This window comes from Chlamydotis macqueenii, chromosome 1 (assembly GCF_036417535.1).
Source record: "Chlamydotis macqueenii isolate bChlMac1 chromosome 1, bChlMac1.mat, whole genome shotgun sequence".
In the NCBI taxonomy this organism is placed as follows: domain Eukaryota; kingdom Metazoa; phylum Chordata; class Aves; order Otidiformes; family Otididae; genus Chlamydotis; species Chlamydotis macqueenii.
The window spans coordinates 127,526,499-127,546,851 of record NC_141556.1 but is presented as its reverse complement, the minus strand read 5'-3'; positions in this window follow the sequence as shown (position 1 = coordinate 127,546,851).

Below are 20,353 nucleotides of genomic sequence, written 5' to 3'. Positions count from 1 at the left end.
ATGTCAAGATTGTCACACCAAATAGGCAGGAAGAGTGAGATGCCGAAGCAGAAATCCATTTCACAGCAGGCCTGCTTTGCTGTCTGCAGACCCTCATACATCTCAGCTTCCTCCAAACAGCACAGCTCAGCTGGTTCATCAGGTTTTGCTTGGTCTCTGCCAAACCTGTCACGGGGAAAGTTAAGACTCAAGGTGCACTCAGTACCTCAATGCCTGCCATACCCAGGCAAGCAGCTTGTCTGAGCAGGGGCAGTGTATGAAAATACCTTGGGCAAGCAGGACTTCCCCCTCCAAGCTTGAGGTGTATGGACAATGAATATGGCTTTGAGATTGGTGATGGAGTATTCCTTAAAGGATAGAAGACGTACTGTTTGAAGGATGTAACTGGACTATTTGAATTGATCCCAATAGGATGTACAGAATTTGCTTAAAAAGGCATCATCAGGCATTCACACATTGCAATAATAAGATAAATTTATTTTCACTGTCAGTGTATTTTAACTTCATTATTGAGGACCTGTTTTTCAATAACTTTTTTTCTCGGAAGCCTCCAACTTTGCCAAGCAGAAAATATGTTGTAGTATAATGCTTCTATTAACACAATTTTGCTAAATATTTGCTGTGATATGATATATGATCAGGGCTGGTATTCAAAGTCTTCATAGCCATAGGCATGGAAAAAGTACTGATGCCAGTCTGGCCCTATTTACACATCCCTAGCTAATTCATACAACAGTTTAATCAAATAATACTGTACCCAATCATATGCTATGCTAGTATCAAGAGCATCTAAAAAGCACAAAAACTGGACAAAATTGGCAGTTTAATGCAAATCTCAACAGATATCTTTGCTGAAAAAAAAAGTGTTCCATGTGGAAACAAAGCTACTGTAGTAACAGACAACACTTTCACACTTAACATTAACTTTATTATATTTTTTCTCTGATCTTTCACCAGGACTATGGACCAATCTCAGGCCTTGTCAAATTTATACTGGTCCAACACTTTTTCTTGGTGTTTCCATTATCTTGTTGAAATACTACTGAGGGGAGCAAGAAATAAATCACTAGGAAGTTTTACCTCTTCTGTAGATCCACAGAGCTCAGTATTTCTAGTTAGATTGTTGGGAAATAACTTTGGTAGTATAAAAAAAAGCACTTCTGTAAAGGTCCTCAGAGAGTTTTCAAAATGTATTTTAAATCATTTAAATTCATGTAAAAACAGCAAGATACAAATGGACAGATATTTGAAAGTAAAAAGTGCTTCCACAGCCAGAAAAGCACAGCTATGCAGACCAACGGAAAAAATCAATCTTCTTTCATATAGATACCTAAATATGGATTTAAGGCTTACCTTCAGGCACTTAGATTTGGAAAAAATAAGTGGCCTTTTTTTCCCCCCAGTTATGCACATGTGATGTTTTTAGTGCTCTAGAGGAAGTAAAACACTGTCCATATTTCTGCACCGTAGCTGTATGTGCCTGTGGAAGGGAGATGTAGAACTGTCATTTCTTGTCATATAAATTGCACATTAAAATCCTGACAGTCAGGCTTTGGGAACACTCATTTATTCTAGTGATCTTCTCCATGTTCACTCATGACCTTGGACAGGTTATCCTTAGCTAAGAAGCATTGTCATATACGAACTTTTATGTTGTGACTTATCAACTGCTCTGAGTGTAATGCTCTGAGGGACAGATTTGGAGCTGAATGAGCTGGGAGATTATACAACATAGTGGCACCTGACCCATTTCGCAAAGATTCCTGAACATGCTGTGCCTCCTGCACCCAGTGGAACAGGTGTGAGAGAAGAGGGAAAGCTTCAGCAGCTGGGGGAGTCATTCTCTCTGTTCCTTCATCTGTAAATGTAGCTCAGATTGTCTGAGGCCATGCCAACTTATTTTTCTCACTGTACTTTGCTACAGTAAGTCCAATGCATCAAGAATGTGTTATTCCTACCCTAAAAAATAAAGAAAAGAAAAACATTTCAAGGAAGTTGCACGGTTCCCTGTTTCCTTCTCTACCACATTCCTTCTATTCCCAGGGAGTTTCCTCTAGGAAACTGTTTTAATTTTGACCCTAAGTACATCTATCGTAGCTTTTTATTTCAGTTCAAGAGTTTACTTTCAAAACATATCTGCCAATTGTATGCCCTCATTATGTTTTGGTTTGGCTCTTGAAGAATGTGAAGCAGGAGGACACATACCAGTGGAGGACACATACTTGAAATTTGCCATGGGCAAGTTTCCTCATGGGCTTTCATGGGACCACAGAGGAGCTGGTCTGAAATAACCTCTTGTCCTGGTTTCGGCTGGGATGGACCTGATCTTTTTCTCAATAGCTGCTGTATTTTGGATTTAGTATGAGATTTGGTATATGAAGAATATTAATAAAACACTGATGTTGTGAGTTGCTGCTAAAGAGACCAAAGACTTTTCCCAGTTTCCCAGGTTTAACTAATGTGCAGGTGCAAGAAGCTGGGAGGCGTACAGCCAGTACAGTTGACCTAAACTGGCGAAAGAAAGTATTCCATACTATAAACATCATGCTCTGTATATAGGTGGGAGTTGGCTGGTAGGCAGCTCTCTTGCTCCTTCTCTCGCTGCTCGGGATCGTTCTGTGATCGCTTTCTGTTTCATTCCGTGAGTGCTGCTCGGGATGGGCGGTATCAGTCATCAGGTCACTAGGTGGTGAGAAACTGTGCATCATTCATTTTGTATATTTATTATCCCTATATCTTATTATTGTTATTATCTTCCATTGCTATCCTAGTAAACTGTCTTCATCTCAACCCACCGGTTCTCCTTTCATCCCGATTCTCTCCCCTACCCTGCTGAGGAGGATGAGCAAGCGGCTACGTGGTACTTGACTGGCTGGGTTTAAACCGTGACACCTCCCCAGAACATGCATACCATGGAAGCAGGGTTTCAGCACAAGCCATTTTGCTGTCCACATCTGCTTCAAACGTAATGCACTATTGGCTGGTGTAAGCAGAACAGAAAAATGCTGTTAAGGGACTAATCTGTAGGATAGTACCAGACAGTTTATCATTTCTTCACTGAGTGACCCTTGCCCACTGATACCATTCAGCTCGTGCGTCTCAATATCTCGTAGCTGATAACACTGCACTGCCATAAACACAAGAGAAGGCTGAAGTTCCTTCTGTATAGCGACAGGCTCCCCCACACACCTTCAGTATAAATAAATCTCTGCTTAGCCTGGGACTGTTTTGTCAAACAGTGCAAAGGCCTGTCACTTGTAGGTGAGATGTTTATATCCCAGAAATTATAATTTAGGAGCCTATTGTTAAAATTAATAGTAGGAATGAGTGCAGAAAATAAACCAATCTTCCTGTACACGTATTCAAGCAGGTATGTACTCAGTAAGCTCTATCAGGTTATCAGACAATTTTAGCTCTATACTCATGTGGTATGTCTGTACAATTAACTAGGAATTTTGAAAGTCAAAAGGTTAAAGATAACACCTTAAGATTATCACCTAGTTTGTAATTACTTGCTGCAATATGACAAAGGGGATATTTTGAATCCTTTTGGTCTTTGGAAGGGAAGGAGATATGGGAAAGAGATGAGCATATTATCCAGTACTTCATCATGAAGAACAATTATTAATTATTTATGTTCCTTCTGGCAGCAAAATCAGTTATATTTCAAGCTTCCCAGTATGCCACATTTGATTAGAGCCTGAAACTCATTTTTCACTGTGTTAATTACACCAATATAATAAATTATTTGAGTAAAACATCAGTCTTTAAACAGGGAAGAAGCCTCCATCATACACAGCTTTCTTTCCTCTTTCTTCATTGCTACAGTAGTAGAAAACAGATCAACATCATTTTCTACGTAAAATGTGAGGATTCTCATCTTCTAAATGAGTGTCAGGCAAGTCTAGTTTTGAGACATCTCAGGCTGAAGGGAGTCTCCTGGATAAATTACTCCAGCCCTCTGAAAGAAAAGTGGTTCTGGCATTGTTCTCCTCTTAGCCACGCACTTTCAAGGAGGAAAAAATAGGGCATGGATGCACAGAGAGACTTGCCACTCTGGAAAATGTGGAGGAGTTTTGGTGCCCACCTATATTTACTGTTTTCCAGCTGCCCATGCCCAGCAATTGCCCACACAGCACCGAGAGGTCTGGCTGTGCTTAGGGCCCAGAGCCTTACTTCCAGGAACCCAAGGCAGGGAGCGCAGCACTTTCCACATGGCTAAGTCAATCAAGTTTTGCACACAGTGTTTGATACTTCAAAATGAAATAGTAATTTCATCATACAAATGGCTGCTAAATCTTTTAGTTATCTGCAGAGGCAAGGGCCATGAATTTCCTGATTTCTTGTTGCATTATAATAGACATTTGTACTTTAAATGACAATGTAATAGGGAACATTTGCTGCCTTACATGCTTCTTCTAGTCAATAAAATATAAAATTTAGTCTCCTGTTAAATTTTGTTTCTCTTTTGTAGCTCACATAAATATTTTAGTTATATCCAATCATCTCTACAGGTTCAATCTGTGTGAAAATCAGGGGAAAAAAAAGCAAGGCCTTTGATATGAGGAAATTATAAGCAAGACCATTGCACCCTCTGACAAAATCTCCAAGGCCAAAAGGAGTTTTCTAGGAGAAAAGACGGCAGCATGGGACGTAGCATATTGAAGCTGTGGTACATGACGTTCCCAGCATTAGTCTTTTCTAGTAATGAATAGCCAGTTCATTAACTCTTTTCAGTTCATCTTCTTTTCTCATCTCACTAGTCTACATGAACTAGGAGACTGGTCTTGTCACAGTTCAGAAATCCTTCCCTTCAATTTCAACCTCTCTTCATTTTATTTACCTTTAGTGGTCAAACTGTTCTGCCCATATTTTTTTAATGAAGGTCATAAAAAATGCCGCACCGATATATTCTGAATAACGTACCTTACTGCACAAGTGATCCCGTTGATGGCAGAGAGTATGTTGTGGTTTCCGTGCATAACCACACATGGGCACACAAGCATACACACGCTGTTACTCCCTTACTGAGACTGCAGCGCCTGAGTCACAAGCGGTCTGTAAAGCATCAGAAGGCAGTGTGCTGGGTAGGCTGCCCTCTTTCCATTGTCAATGTCTGGCTGAAAGCCCAAAACTTTTCTTTTTTCCTCTTCTTTTCTTTTTTGTTTTTAAACTAGTAGCATGATAACAAAAATGGATGGTTTTAAGTAACAACAAAAAAAAATCTAAATTCCACCTACATTTTAACACCCCTCCAGCCTCAAATATTAATGAGGATAAAAGATGGTCCACAGTGTATAGATACATGGATATATATTTACTGGAATACCGATGCACACCATAAACACTCAGTGCAGCTTGCTCTCTGCTGCTGACTGAAATACCTCAGGCTATGATGCACTTCAGTCAGCAGCAGAGAGGACGTTGAAACTGCAGTTCGCTGGGTAGCGTGCAAACCACGACTATTCCTTAAGCAATGAAGCATATTCTTCCCCATCTCACCAGCCAGTTCAGCTTAAAGGTTTATCAGAAGCTATAACCCTGCTTATGTTTCATCTTCCAGATCTTTTTAGAGAGTCTTCTGGGATCATTTTTTAAGTTTTCCAGGATGTGAAGGCATCAGTTCTGCTCCTTTCATAGAATCTGTGCTGTGGTAGGCCTCGTCCATTTCTTTAGAATTCCATTTTCAAAGAGGAAATTCAACAACTTTTTTTTTTTTTCTGGATTTTTCACCAAGATGCATAATTCCTTTGTAAGCATCTAGACTTTTAGAATAGGTATGTAAAATCTGAAGGAGGTTTCTACCAGTTTTAGTTTTATTTAATGCTTTTCATACATTGAAAACCTCTTTAGATGCTTGAAATTCATATAAATCATTTCAGCAAACAATGTGAAAAAAATTCTGAATTATTCTTTTTTATTTGTACATCTGAGTGTGTGTCGCAAATAGTGATCAAAATTAGTATTTTAGGTGGCAAATAAATAAAGCGGCCAATCCCCTGCATTTCAAAGTATCTCCTGCAGAATAAAAAAGTGCTTGATTCCCGCAGGAATCCCACAGGGATGTTACAACACATTCTTTGCTTCACAAGTCTGAAATAATTATTCGCATATGCTCACTTAATTAAGCAGAAGCTAATTACATCCAGTGTACCAGATAGAAAGGCACATCATTGGATTAGTGATAAGACTAACCGGTAGGTCTGGGAGGAAATATTTTTGCTGCTTGGAATGTAGTTCCGCCTTTTATCAAAGGAGTCTTTTTACAGATGCAGTGTCTAGAGCAGAGATTCCTGTAGCCCACAGCATCATCCTAGGAAGAAGGCAGCAGAGCCTGAAGTTGTTTTACCGACGTTGCCAGAGCAGGGTGTAGCCTATCTTTCTCTCCTCCCCTTGGCTTTCTTCCCCCAAGAACCTTTTTCTGCTTTTTTACCTCTGGGTGAGCTCTGGATTCCCTTCTCAGCAGGTTTCCAGATTTAATAAGCTCTAAGCCTCAGCAAATCCCAGCTGATAAGAGGAGGAGCTTGTTGTTTCACCTGTCTGCATCTTGAGGACAAGGAAGACTATTCATCTCTGCAGGACTAGCTCAGTACAACATCGGCAGTTTTCTTCCTGGGCTTCTGTCAGATTCCGACTGTGGTTAGACAAGACGCTCTGGGATAAGCCAGGATTTTCTGTGTTATTCCAAAGGAGGAACTGGTTAATTACATTATAAAAGTTTCAAATGCTATTTCCAAAGGCAGTACAGATTGGCTGGAACACTGCCTACCTGTATAAAAGCCTGCCTTATGATACATACTCTAATTCCAATGCTCGCATTGAGTCTTTGTTAAAAATAAATCATGCGTCACGCTGCTAATGTACTTCTTGGTTCAGTGACAACTCGTCACTAGTGGTGAGGCTTAAAGATCAGGCAAAGAGCTTTTCATTGGAAAACCGGATTGAGCAATAGATGAGGTTTTTTTCTCCTTTTTTAGTTTTATTTTACCATACATCAGTGTAACATAATAAAATCAAAGGCAATCAGGCTACTAAGAAGGGATTTTTTTGATAGTGTATTAAAATACCAAAAAATTTGCAGAAACCCAAGAGGCATTACAGAGGTCTGGTTACATTAGGTGTATTGGCACATGCCTGCAATTTCTAGGCAGAGACATACAGTGGTAACTGGCTGAATTTCATGTATCTTTTTCACAAGCACTGGCTCTTACTTTGACTCTGATTTCCACATCCCTTACTTCATATTCTTTCATCTTTCCAGCAACCATAACTTTTTCATCTATCCCAAATTTTCTTCCAGAAACAGTCAATTGAAAATTGTGTCTGAATTCAGGCACTGTCTTCAGGAGATTTACAATGGAGATGATCAAGGAAATCTGGAAGCAGCAATAGAAAAAGCAGTTGATCTGCTGAGTACTGTTAATAAGATAATAATAGCAAACCCTTCTGCACTTTGGTCTCGACAAACTAGATGCCAGCAAACCACTGCCTGTGGTTTTGTTTGAGTTAGGTATTCCTGGGCAACCATGCCATGAACAAGCAAACAAAAACAAACAAAAAAAAAAAGCAGCAAATGTTATCAGCTGAAACAACCACAGCTAAATCTTTGGTTCCATCTGCTAACAAAGAAACAATGCTTATCACAGTTTTGTGCTGAAGCAATATCCAGGGACATGAGACCAGGCAGAGGGGGTGAGAGGGAGGAATGGTACCATGGACAAGTTTCTGAAAAGCAGACTGAAAGCTAAGGATGGCTGAGTTGATTTTTTGAACGAGATGGTTGCTGGTAAGGGGCAGAAAAACATTAAATCCAGTAATCACACAAGCATAAAGAACCAAAGAAGCTTTTTCAGATGGAGGCCGAAACTGAGATTTTGCGAGGAAAACTGATAGCAAAAGCTTATTTAGTTACATAAATAAGAGGAAAATAATTCAAGAAAACTGAATCCAGTGTGGTTTCTGAAAACAACAAATATATTTGCTTTAAGGTGGAACTCAGTGAGTTAATGAAAAGTGTAAGTTTGATGTGGTGCTTGGAGGACTTCATGAAGATACATGTACATATTCAGGAAGACATCGACTGAGACAATACAAAGATTTAGGAATAAGGTAGAAAATTTTAAATTAAAAAAAAAAATTATGAGCCACCAATGTGTCCTTATAGAAAGAAGGCCAATATCATCTTGTGCTGCATTAAGAAGAGTGTTGCCAGGAGACTGAGAGAGCTGATCCTTCCTCCCTGCTCACCCCTGGTGAGACACATCTGGAGTGCTGGGTCCAGTGCTGGGCTCCCCACTATGAGACATGGACATACTGCAGTGAGTCCAGCGCAGGGCCACAAAGGTGATTAAGGGACTGAAGCACCTGACGTAAGAGGAAAGGCAGAGGTTGCTGGGACTGCTCAGCCTGGAGAAGAGAAGGCTTAGGGGGATTTATCCATGTGCATGAATACCTGATGGAGCGAGTAACAACAACAGAGCCAGACTCTTCTCAGTGGTGCCCATTGACAGGATGAGAAGTAATGGACACACACTGAAATACAAGAAATTTCATGTAAATGTAAGACATTTTTACTGTGAGGGTGGACCAACACAGGAACAGGAACAGGTTGCTCAGAGAGGGTGTGGAGTCTCCATCCTTCCCGAGACTCAAAACGCAACTGGACGCAGCTCTGAGCAACTTACACATGCTGACTCTGCTCTGAGCAGATGTTTGGACCAGATGCCTTCCTGCCTCAGCTGATCTGTGATTCTAAATAGGAAGGAGGTAGAAAATACAGTATTTGGTATGAAAGACAAGTATTTCTCAGTGAATGTTTGTTGCTACTGCAACATAAAATAACAGTGATGTGTGAAAACACACCAAAACAATACAATATACAAATATGTGTGACTGTAAGCACAATGACACAGTAAATAAAAGCCTGATATGAAATTAAACAAATAGATAACAGAATAACCACAAAGGAGAAAAATGGAAACTAAAGGTAAAGAAAGATTTTTGTACTCAAAGCAACTTTTTATATTTTATAATTTGGGCTATTTTGCCAACACTGCCAACATCCTCTATATTTCTGAATGAGATCTGTGAATATTACATGACTAATTTTCTCAACTTGTAACATCACTCAACAGTAAGTATTAGTTTACATAGCACTTTCAGGAAAACAAGACAATCTGGTGGATTTGGTTACACAAAAGGGAAACAAATTCAAGTGATTTCAATAACCACTAGGCAAAATGGGAAACGAAGAGAAAGCTAACCAAAGAAGGTGGCCCCAGGCCAAGTACTTACATTTCAATAGTAAAAGATATTACTGGAACAAGTTTGACTGCTGGCATCAAGAATCCAAAAAGAGCAAAGAGATTTCAGAAAATCAACAAGAGGTAGGAAACTTAAGGTTCAGGACAATGCAGATGACACAGGTTTTTGTTTGTTTGTTTGTTTTATAAAAGAACTTATGAGACCAGGAAGAGCAGGAATAGCATCTACTAAACTGAAAAGTTTAACTCCTAAGTCAGTATTAAAAAATGTTTATATCTTTCTGGGCATTCCAGAAATGCTGAAAAATGTAGGCCTGTTCTGTTAGGCAAAGTTGGTTATTTCCTCTTTTTTTTTTTCTTTAAATTGCATATATTTAATTCTGTGTTAGATAGTTGGCATCTTTAATGACTTGGTAAAGATTTTTATCAGGAAAGAACTAGATAGATCATCAAAAATTAGAGACATTTAGTATTTGCACCAGTTCTACTTTTTTTTTTCCTCATATCACACCAAGCTGCACAAACATCATTATTTACAACACAGAAACTGTAATGTAAAAATTACAGCGACCCTACAGACATCTGTATCATCACCAAACCAAGGAGCCATTCATGCTAAGTCAGCCAAGGCAAAATAAAATAATAGAAGTTTTTTGTAAAATAATTATATACACCCAGATGCCATGATAAGGAGCACTTAACATCAGAGCATAATTCACAGTCTGCTATGTATTTACTGCTACAAGTAACTAGGAAATATTTCACAACATCCCTGCCTCACCCATGGGTGATAGATGATGCAATGAATGGTCACAGAAATTTGTATCTAGCCTTGTACCAGAACACAGTACTTTGAACCCAGTATTATTACGCCTCGGCAAAACTCAGGGTTAAGGCTGCTTGCTGCCCTTAGAGCAGGGTTGTTACCACACACAGACTCTGGACTGCAGAGAAAAGTGGTCATGTTATAGATCATACTCTCTGGTAGCCCTGAGGAGCTCTAGAGTATGACTGCTACACTCAACTTTGTAAACAGAAGACTTGGTCTCTGATGGCTGAACCTGAAGGGTTGCACTTTTTAAACTGAAGTGTTTGAATCAGTTACATCACTCTAAGGAAGAGACTGGGAGGCAGCCATATCTCTGTATTATCTCCCCAGTTACATCCCACAACTTGTCCACAGACCCAGCTATATCTGCAGCATGAAGCACAACCTCCCCTGAAGAGCAGAAGCGGCTTGGTCACTGCCTTGCTGCCTTTCAGCTGTGGGTAAGGAGAGGACAGAGAATAGAGAACTCCAGCCATTCTGTTGCTTGCTTTCCTGCCAAGCAAAGTGACCTCTGGATGAACTGAGCAGGTCTGACCAGCTCTGCATAGCAATTGCAGGGCACTTCCCATCCAATACTCAGCTCTTACAGCTGCCCAGGAAAGAGGGAAAACTATCAGCACTCTGATTCACAACCCTGGCAGCTGTAGATTGATCCAATCTGTACTGGTAGGCTACAGTCCTCAAGAAATAACATGAGAGAGAGGCGAAGAAAGGAAAGAGGAGAGAAGGGGGCAAGGGGAGGGGCGGAATCTGCCTCAGTGTGTCTAAGTTATCCCCTTGGCTGTTTTAAGCGGTAAATTGAATTCCTTAAGATTAGGAGGTTGGATGTACCTCTTAAGTGGTGAAATGTTTGTTAATGCCATGACCACCAGCCTGAAATGACAAACAGTGGGTGTCTTTGTAGTGCAGTGGGGAAGGAACTTTGTCCTGTCCTCTAAAAAAAAATTATTGTTATGAAACCATTTGGGAATTCAGAAATTCTTTTACCTGCAGACTGGAAGAAATCATCCTTTTACTTTTTTTTTTCACTTCTCCAGTCCTCAGGCCCAGAAAAACGGAAGGTTACTGGACTTGCCTGCTGCCGGTGGCATGGCTCATGTTTAAAGGCATGAAGCTGAGAGGAAGAGTTTGGTCGTTTTAGATTTGCATTAGTGAGATAAGACATATTTTATCAGATTTCCTAAGAAATGGACACTCCACCCTTGAACTGCTTCTTCGGCAGAGCACATTCCAGTTCCTCATTCTTTGCCTCCTGAGATAAATTAACTGAGCATTGCTCATAAAACTGTAGAACAAACTTTCCCATGACAGATTAAATTTGTTATAAACAAGACAGGCTCTGAACTTGAGTCAGCAGAAGAGTGGCAGAGTGACTGTGTAACAAATACAGCATCCACACACCAGCAGCCCTATGTGCAGAAGGATACAACACATTCACAGAAAACAGCTGCTCACCTTTCTTCCCCAACAGCCTCTTCTTCAATGAATGATTGCAGATCAGATTTCCTTGGGAGGCTGGCTGTGTAAAGTTTACCTGATGAGGACTTTTTGCATAATTAAAAGATAGTGAGCAAGGTGTTTTTTCAGGAGATATTTTCTGTATAACAGTATAAATCTGATCTTCAAATTTTATGGGACTGGTCTGGAGAAAAGCTAATATTCCAAGCTATAAATAACTTCTCAGATTTAATCCATTTTGATGAAAAAATCTCTCCTTTATTTGTCAAAATGTATAGCTCTGAATCGGCTTTAAATCATCTGAAATGTTCAGTGCTTAATTCTGTTATGCAATTCTTAAATCCTTCCTCTCCTGCCAAGCAGGATGTCATGAGAAATATGCTTTGTTAGCTGAGATCACCTGTTTCACATACGCTTAGTTGTCAAAATCATAAAAAGTAAAACCTTCCACTGATGTGTATAAGGAAAACATAGCATTTCAGCCACAGAAGAGCTCTTTGTTTTATATTAGGCTTCTAATTATTACAAAATTTTAAAGAGGGGGAGGCAAAAAGAAAATAAGAATCAGTCCTTCCAGGAGAAGGTATGGAAAAAAATCATTTTATTTGGATGTTATGTCCTCTGGGAACTTAAAAAATAGCATAACTGAATCTCTATTAAAAAAAAAAAAAGGTGTTTTTCTTAAATCTTACAAGAGGGTAATGAAGTGACCTTCTGAATTCCCTCCCAATCTAAATTATTCTGTGAAAATTAATGGCATTAAAATCTTAGAAAACCACTTACTACTTTATGCTATTTGATGTATTGTATTGTACTATATTATTATACAAAACTTTATATATGTTTATCTTACATATAAGAACACATTTACTAAAGCATATATATTATATACATATGCAATAATTACAATAATTTAGTGTTAATACAATTTATTTTCAAAGTTTATGTCATGCTTTAAAATATTGTTGTAGATTAATTAGAACTGTACTTCCCTACGTTTCAAATGCCTCTGAGATTTCTAATACTCTCTGTCCTCTTTTGTTTTAGCAGACTCACATGCACCACCATTAATAATCTGAGAACTTTGTACAAAATACACCATGGAAGTAGGTTTTTCTGTTAACTCACTGTTTATCTTTTTTACAAAAGTACAGCAAACAAAGATAGTAAGAAAAGATATCCAAGAGAAATATATATTGATGTTAAAATTTTATAAGTAAGCAGTGACAAAGCAAACAAACACACACACACAAACACATACACAAACACCAAGCACATTTTAGGGCTTCCACAGGAGAAACACACGTCTCATTTCCTTCTTAAATTCGCTGCAAAAGCTTCCTTTGACTGCAGGGGGAGCAAGAATTTTCCTAAAGTATTTTTGAAACATTCAGCTCTGGTGCGCTCACTGTGCAGTGTCTTGGTCGTTAGCCAGATAACTATTTTTGCATAAAACAGGAAGAATAAACTACATCTACAGCATATGAAATCAACCTGAGCAGTGTGTTGCCTCAGGCTGACTCTTAGCAATTAATTTTTTTTTGTATTATTATACAGAAAATATAATCTCATACAGAATGAACAGTCAGCTATGAATTTATCTCAGAATAATAGGAACCTTATACAGTCACTAGAAAAGTAATTTTTCTACTTCTGCAATAAGTAGATGAATTTTACTACTGCTACACTGATATTCATCATCTGAATGTCTAGCCTTATGATTTTATCTATGTTCCTATTCTATTTTGTCCTAATAGCCTCAATAAGGAGTATATACAGACAAATCACTCTTTTGTATTCATTAGAATGTTTCTAAACTGCTTAGAAGAATCAGCTTAGCTTCTAGAAGTTAATGTCCTCACAGGGATGACTCACAAACAGCTGGAGCAGTTTCCACATTAGCTCTCAACTCTGCCACTATGGAGCTTCTGCTCCCGCAGAAGAGTGTTGCAACCTGGAGAGAACCAAACTTAAGTAAGTTGTTCTGGTAACGGACCAAGAGCATTACTGGAATTAGATAGAAGTTAACAACAAGTAGCTACAATACAAATATATAAGTACATTCTGTTAATGAACCACTGCTGGGTAGACTGAAACATCAAAGGCCCTGAAACATGAGGGAATAACATGACTACAGTGTGCATACCCCAGGGAACATGAACAGGAAGTTATGTTTTAAGGTATATTAAAGAAAAATATTTGGAAAACTGCTGTTGGAAAACCATTCAGCCAGTGTACAAGATTCACATGATTTGACCATGTACAGAACTGCATAATAACCCACGGAAATAGCCATAACTGATGGCACAGGTGGAGCCATCTTCACATCACATATATAAACCTGTAACAAACACCTGTTGCACAAGCGCCTGTGCTTCAGAATCCAGTACGCAAACCTGACCGCTCTGGTTACCTACAACGGTACGTACGTAAGTGTAAGTGTTACCTTACGGTCACTCCAGGCAAAGACACCCCTTATGTTGGACTCTAGTCCAGCACCCTGCCCTTCAGGCGTGGCTGTAATCCAGCTGGCTCTGACAGGAGCAGGTATTACCACCAGCGTTACCCTGGGTTTCCTGGACTGCAGCAGGCTGGTTCCTGCACTGGGTCAGGACGGTGTGGTGAGCACTTCATCCTCACCTTCCAGGAGAGGAGCAAGAATAGCTGAACTGGTTACTGCTTCAGAGAAGGAATTTTACTCTTTTCATGTGTTGTGCTCCTGTACCATGGAAAATGCATTCTTTAGATTAGCTGTCTTAAGTAACGCTTAAGATATGTAGTCTCAGCGGCTGCTCAGAAAGCACACAATAAATTATCAAAATGTCAAATTCAGTCTTTGAATATCAGTCTACATATCTACTTTTTCTTTGGGTAACTGGGATTTTTGCCCTAATGAGATCTACTAGATATATTTCAGCTTTCTCACACTCTCCTCAGGATATTGTACAATTCTTTTACCTCACACCCTGTTACTCTCTGCTGATGAAGAGCACTTTTCTCTTGGGCAGCTTAATTAATAGCTTCATTGATAGCTTGGTTAGCTTCCTCCTTGTCTTTTTCTTGTAGTTTATTTCAGTTGATTCTGTCTGAGAGTTTGTTCTCTTTCTACAGCTAGGTTGTTTTTTTCCCCCATAATCATAGCTTTGGAGTCTTGCTTTGACAATCCCAGAAAGAAATATATGCAGTATCTTCCAAATTTATTTCAAATCCAGTTCAATTCCCAATTCAAACACAGCAAGGCATCTTTTATGAAGTTCAAAAAGGTTGGTGTTCATCTTGGTGTCCCCTCCAGCTCACATAGCAAGTGAGTTTTCTGACTCAGAAAGAAACTTGTGCATTATACATGTCTGTATACAACACTCCAAAATAGAGAGCACAAGCTTCAGGAGTAGCTCCTGCTGGTGTGTGCCATCACATCAGTATAAAAACTTGGCACCAGAAAGGATCCGTTATTCTGTATCAGTCCTTTAATACCCTGGTCCTGGAAGCGTCAGTCAAACTGAGACCTCCTCATCTGACACCTCCTTCCACAGCTTCTCCCAACTCTTGACTGTTGACTGAAGATGCCTAAGGAACTTTGGTTTCTTAATGTCCAGTTGCCAATTCAAGAGGTTCTAGGCTAGGCTTCAAAGCCCTTCACCAACAACAGCAAGGCCTTGAAGAAGTAAAAGAAGAAAAGAAGGTCCAAATTCTTGGCTTGATTCAGCCCCCAGAAATCTTTACAGTTCCTGCCACATCAGCTAGTACTGCTGAAAGAAAGGAGAAAGAAGAAAAAAAAAAAAAAGATTACTGCAAAGAAAATCTTATAGGTTTTCTGCAGGACTCAGACTCAGTGCCCAGGAATCCTTTAGAATCACACTTAGAATCACAGAATCATTTAGGTTGGAAAAGACCTTTAAGATCGAGTCCAGTGGTTAACCTAACACTGCCCAGTCCACCAGTAAACCATGTCCTTAGACACCACATCTACACATCTTTTAGATACCTCCAGGGACAGTGACTCAACCACTTCCCTGGGCAGCCTCTTCCCATGCTTGACAATGCTTTTGATGAATAATTTTTTCTTAATATCCAGTCTAAACCTCCCCTGGCACAACCTGAGGCCATTTCCTCTCATCTTGTTACTTGGGAGAAGAGACTGACACCCACCTTGTTACAGCCTCCTTCTCAGGTAGTTGTAGAGAGTGATAAGGTCTCCCCTGAGCCTCCTTTTCTCCAGGCTAAAAAATCCCAGTTCCCTCAGCTGCTCCTCATAAGACTTGTGCTCCAGACCCTTCACCAGCGTCGTTGCTCTTCTTTGGACTCCAGCACCTCAATGTCTTTCTTGTAACGAGGGGCCTAAAACTGAACACTGTATTTGAGGCGCAGCCTCACCAGTGCCGAATACAGGGGGATGATCCCTTCCCTGGTCCTGCTGGCCATGCTATTTTTGATACACTTGAAACTTTACATGTCTCAGCACACCCTTTCAGGAAAATACTGACACTGCTCCCTTCAGAAAGGAGAGGCTGTGGGGCTGGGCTACTTCTGAGATCAAGGCTAGGACTGTCCGAGGTTCTCTTCTTCCTAGAATCCAAACTCCATCAGAGCATGGATGCTTCTCACACAAGGTGTTCAGCCTCTTCTGTCCTGACAGTGGTGTTGATCAGTCCTGGATTCTGCAAAGCGCACTTCTAAACACTGCTTTTTCAGGAAAATGGCCCATTTATCCCCAGTATCAGTCAGAAAGGATTTCTCACCCTACATACAGAACTCCTAGATTCAGAGCATAAATTCAGGGTATTTTCATCATCTCTTGCAGAACGTGTTCCCAAATGTTACGGTACTGCTGGAGGAGTCAGCAACACTGAACAAAGTTTATAGGATGATATCCAACATCCAATCTCTCCAGAATGTCTTACCTATAAATCAGGCTCCATCAGAGCTCTTCTTACCTACTTAGTGATATTCTGCAGAAGTAGTGGACTGTAAATATCAAGTCTTTGCTGGGATTACAGAGTTCTTGTTTAAACACCTACCCTCTTCTTTCATTTAGGGAAATAGCTAAAAGACTCAAAAATACATAAAAATACTGAAGCCATAAAAACAGGAGAAAAGTTATAATCTGGCAGCAGCTCTTAAATCTGGGTTATCCAATTACCATATCAAACTTTGCTCCTAGGCCTTCATTCTTTTCTTTTGAACCATCTGTGTAGGTTATATATCTGTTTAACTATTAAACTAGTAGCAATTTCTACCCATTCCTCAGCTGTCAAAAACTGATGCAAAAGTTAAAAACTGAAGCAAAGGCATGTCCCATGCTCCTCTCCTAGTAAGAAATTCCTTGACACCACGAAATCTGAGGTTTGGATTCACATTACTTCTGAGTCCTTTATGACCTAGGTACGGAAGTAACCACCACAGTTATCAGCAGTTCCAATGCAATGGAGGTAGCATTTAGGTACTTACAGAAGACCATTCTAACAAGTCTGTTCTTCTGATGGGGCATCCTATCCCTTTAGCAGGCTTCTGTGTAAGAATGTAGCCAAATTTACCAGCAGATTAGCTGAAATTGTATGCTTTCCTAGTCCTCCAGTCTCTAAAATGGAAGAGTCACTGTACACCTTGGATGTCCATGGGGCTCTGCCTTTTTGTATTTCAAAACTTTCAGATGCTCTCCAGTATCATTCATCCCTATTGCCAGCCCCTCCAGCCCCACACAGGTATTTTTGATACAGGTATTTAGGGCAAAAGTGACATCAGTGAATGACTGTCTCAGAATGATCTCGGGACCTCATCCCACTTGTCTCCATCTTCAAAATCTATAGGATGGCTCCCTAAAGCTTCTTGAGGAAACCACTAAAGACTACTAAGCACTACACAACTGCTAGAGCATTTGGAAATGATGCAGGTAGTGGCAGCAGTCCTGAGGTCATTGTTTGCTTGAAGCGCTTTTGTTGTTTCAGATTCTGCTTGGAGACATGTCACATGGAAACTGGCATGCAGTACTTCTGAAGAAAAGAGGTTGTTTAGCCACAGATTAAGTTTCTTGAGAACTGTAACCCACTAGTACACTAGCTTCATGCTCTCCTCTGTCTCTATTTCATATTCTAACTTGTCTCTGTTCAGATTGCAAATGGAAAGGAACTGAAAGAATGTGGCTGATGCCCACCTGCAGACCTGTCATGGAATTAAAGGGAGCAGAGTTGATGCATGGCTACAGATATTCAGTACTGAGTGCTTGTTGCACTTACTCTCAAAAAAAAAGTCACAGAACCACAGAATCATGTGTGCTGGAAGGAACCTCTGGAGGCCAACTAGTCCTACCTTCTGTTCAAAGCAGGCCCAGTTAGAGCAGGTCAGTCAGGCCTTGCCTAGTTGTGTTTTGAGCATCCTGAAGGATGGAAATTTTACAGCCTCTCTGAGTATCTGCTCCATTGTCTGACAACTCTGACTGGGGGGGGGGGGGGGGGGAAGTTTTTTTTAAAGAAAGTTGCTTATTTCTAGCCATTCCTTACATCTAAACAGAATTACATGTATTCTGACTCATGTCTCTTCCCTCTTGTCCTGTCAACACACAGCTCCGAGAAGAGACTGGATCCATCTCCTCTGTACCCTCCCACTACATACCTATAGGCAGCAGTAAGATGTCCCCTAAGCCTTCTCTTCTTACAGCTGAGCAAACACACCTCTCTCAGACGCTCTTCATACATTACCTACCACTCCCCAAGAACTACAGCTACTGGTAAGTAACATCATTTTGCCTTAGGATATAACCAGAGCACAAAGAATTTCCAGAAGACCTCTGTATGGCTGAGCTCACCCATCAGTTTTATGAGATATATTAGTTTTGTGATGTAAGATTGAAAACAGCAATGTATTCAAGTTATTCTCAGGAACAGACAGTATAATTCAGTCTTCATGACAATAGTGTAGCCATTAATATCTTCAGAATTTCCCAACAGATAGCTAACGTTTGATTTGACTATATGGAGGCTGAAGGTCCATGGGCAGCTGAGGCAATCTAGGAGTTTGCAGTTGCTGAATATTTCATGCTGTCCCTAGTCTCCTCCACATCATCTCCTGCTTATTCTTAACCTTTCCCATGCTCCTAGCTGTGGAAAGCTCTGCTTCTGCACCAACTCTGGCACTCACTACAGTAAGTGAGTCAATTCAGCTCCTTGGCAGAAAACAATCTGCTTTTATTTTGTCTGAGTATGTTTTCTGACATATTAATGAGCTCAGACAAGTCAAGAAAAGATCCAACAAAAACCAGATCCATTGCACAAAAAGCAAAAGCTGTGCACAGCCAGGATCACGATGGCAGTGGTACAAACATCGTCTTTTAGGACCCATGTGCGCCCAGCTCAACTTACTCTGTGGAATCCTGCCTCTGCTGGTTATTATTAGATAATTCAGTCCTGTCCTCTTTGAGGTCAACTGGAATGCAGTTATGGATTCCTGAGAAATGCAGCGGCTAAGGAATGCAGTGCCTTTGGACCTCAGGGGAAGCTGTCCTTTACTTCTGCTTTGCTAAGGACTTGCTACATGACCGCTGGCCAGTAATTTAGCTCCAAGCCTTTCTCTCCATCTGTAAAAAAAATGCTAGAAGCATTACACTTCCACAAGAGGATTTGTAGAGATAATACATCAAAAGCTTTTGAAGTTCATAGACAAAGAAATGTACAGATCCTGGGGCCATCTAATTACCTGGAGTAAATGACTAGACCACTATATAATAATCAGTACTAAATTCTCAATGCCCTTTCTGCAGATGGTGCACAGCAATTCAGTATGCAATAAACAAATTGAAACAGAAAAACAAAAGTATGGGATATATTTTCTTAAGGATACTAAGTGAGTATTTTCCTTAATATAATTAAATGCATTTCTACCAAATGAACATATCTTCGATAGTATGTTTTAATAAATACTATCTTTCTGTACTCTCTGTGGATATACGGCACCTGTCACTTGAAACATTATTTTTTTCTGCTTTGCTTTAGTTCTTCTGCACGATATTAGAGCTCAAGTTAGTGAAGGATTAACAGAATTTGTTTAAATCCAGCTTAGTGACAGTCTCAGGGTTCCCATACAATTCCACTGCTCCTTCTTGTTTTTAATATCTTCATCACATATGGAAACCAGAACCTGGAGTGCCTATCACAAAATTTTCAACGCTGAGCCAGGATTTAGAGACTGTCGTAGTTCAGCATTACTCCTCCCCCTCCTTCTTCACTGACCTTGGCGTCTGCAGCCGTTCCTCACAACAGGCTGGCAGATGCCTCTCAGGATCCTTTTTACATCTTATTCACTTCAACTTCTCATCTCCTCTCCACTTCTTGCAGCCGGGCCGGGCCGAGTTGGGCCCAGTCGGCTGCCCAGCAGGAGGCCAGAGGGTGAGGCCTGCAAGGCCCACAAGCCTCGTGCCTCCCCCTCTCTGCCCCTGCTCAGCTGCTTCACATCTTCTCTCCTTTTTTTTTCTGTTTTCCCCTTCTTAAATACATTATCGCAGAGGCGTTATCATGGGACATTCTGCTACCAATTTGCTCGGCCTTGGCCAGCAGCAGGTCTGCCCTAGCTCCAGCCGAGTCCACTGAACAAAGGGGAGCGACTTCTAGCAGTTTCCTACAGAAGCTACCACCTTAGGCCCCCCCTCACCAAACAAAACCAGAACAGAGACAAAAGTGTCAAATATAAGTATTTTTAGCAATTTATCTTTTTGCTAATCCTATGATCATACATAGCATTTCACATAAGCTTTTTTTTTTAAATATCCACTATCCAGCGCAAAAAACATACATGAGAAAAGATGCCCTGTATG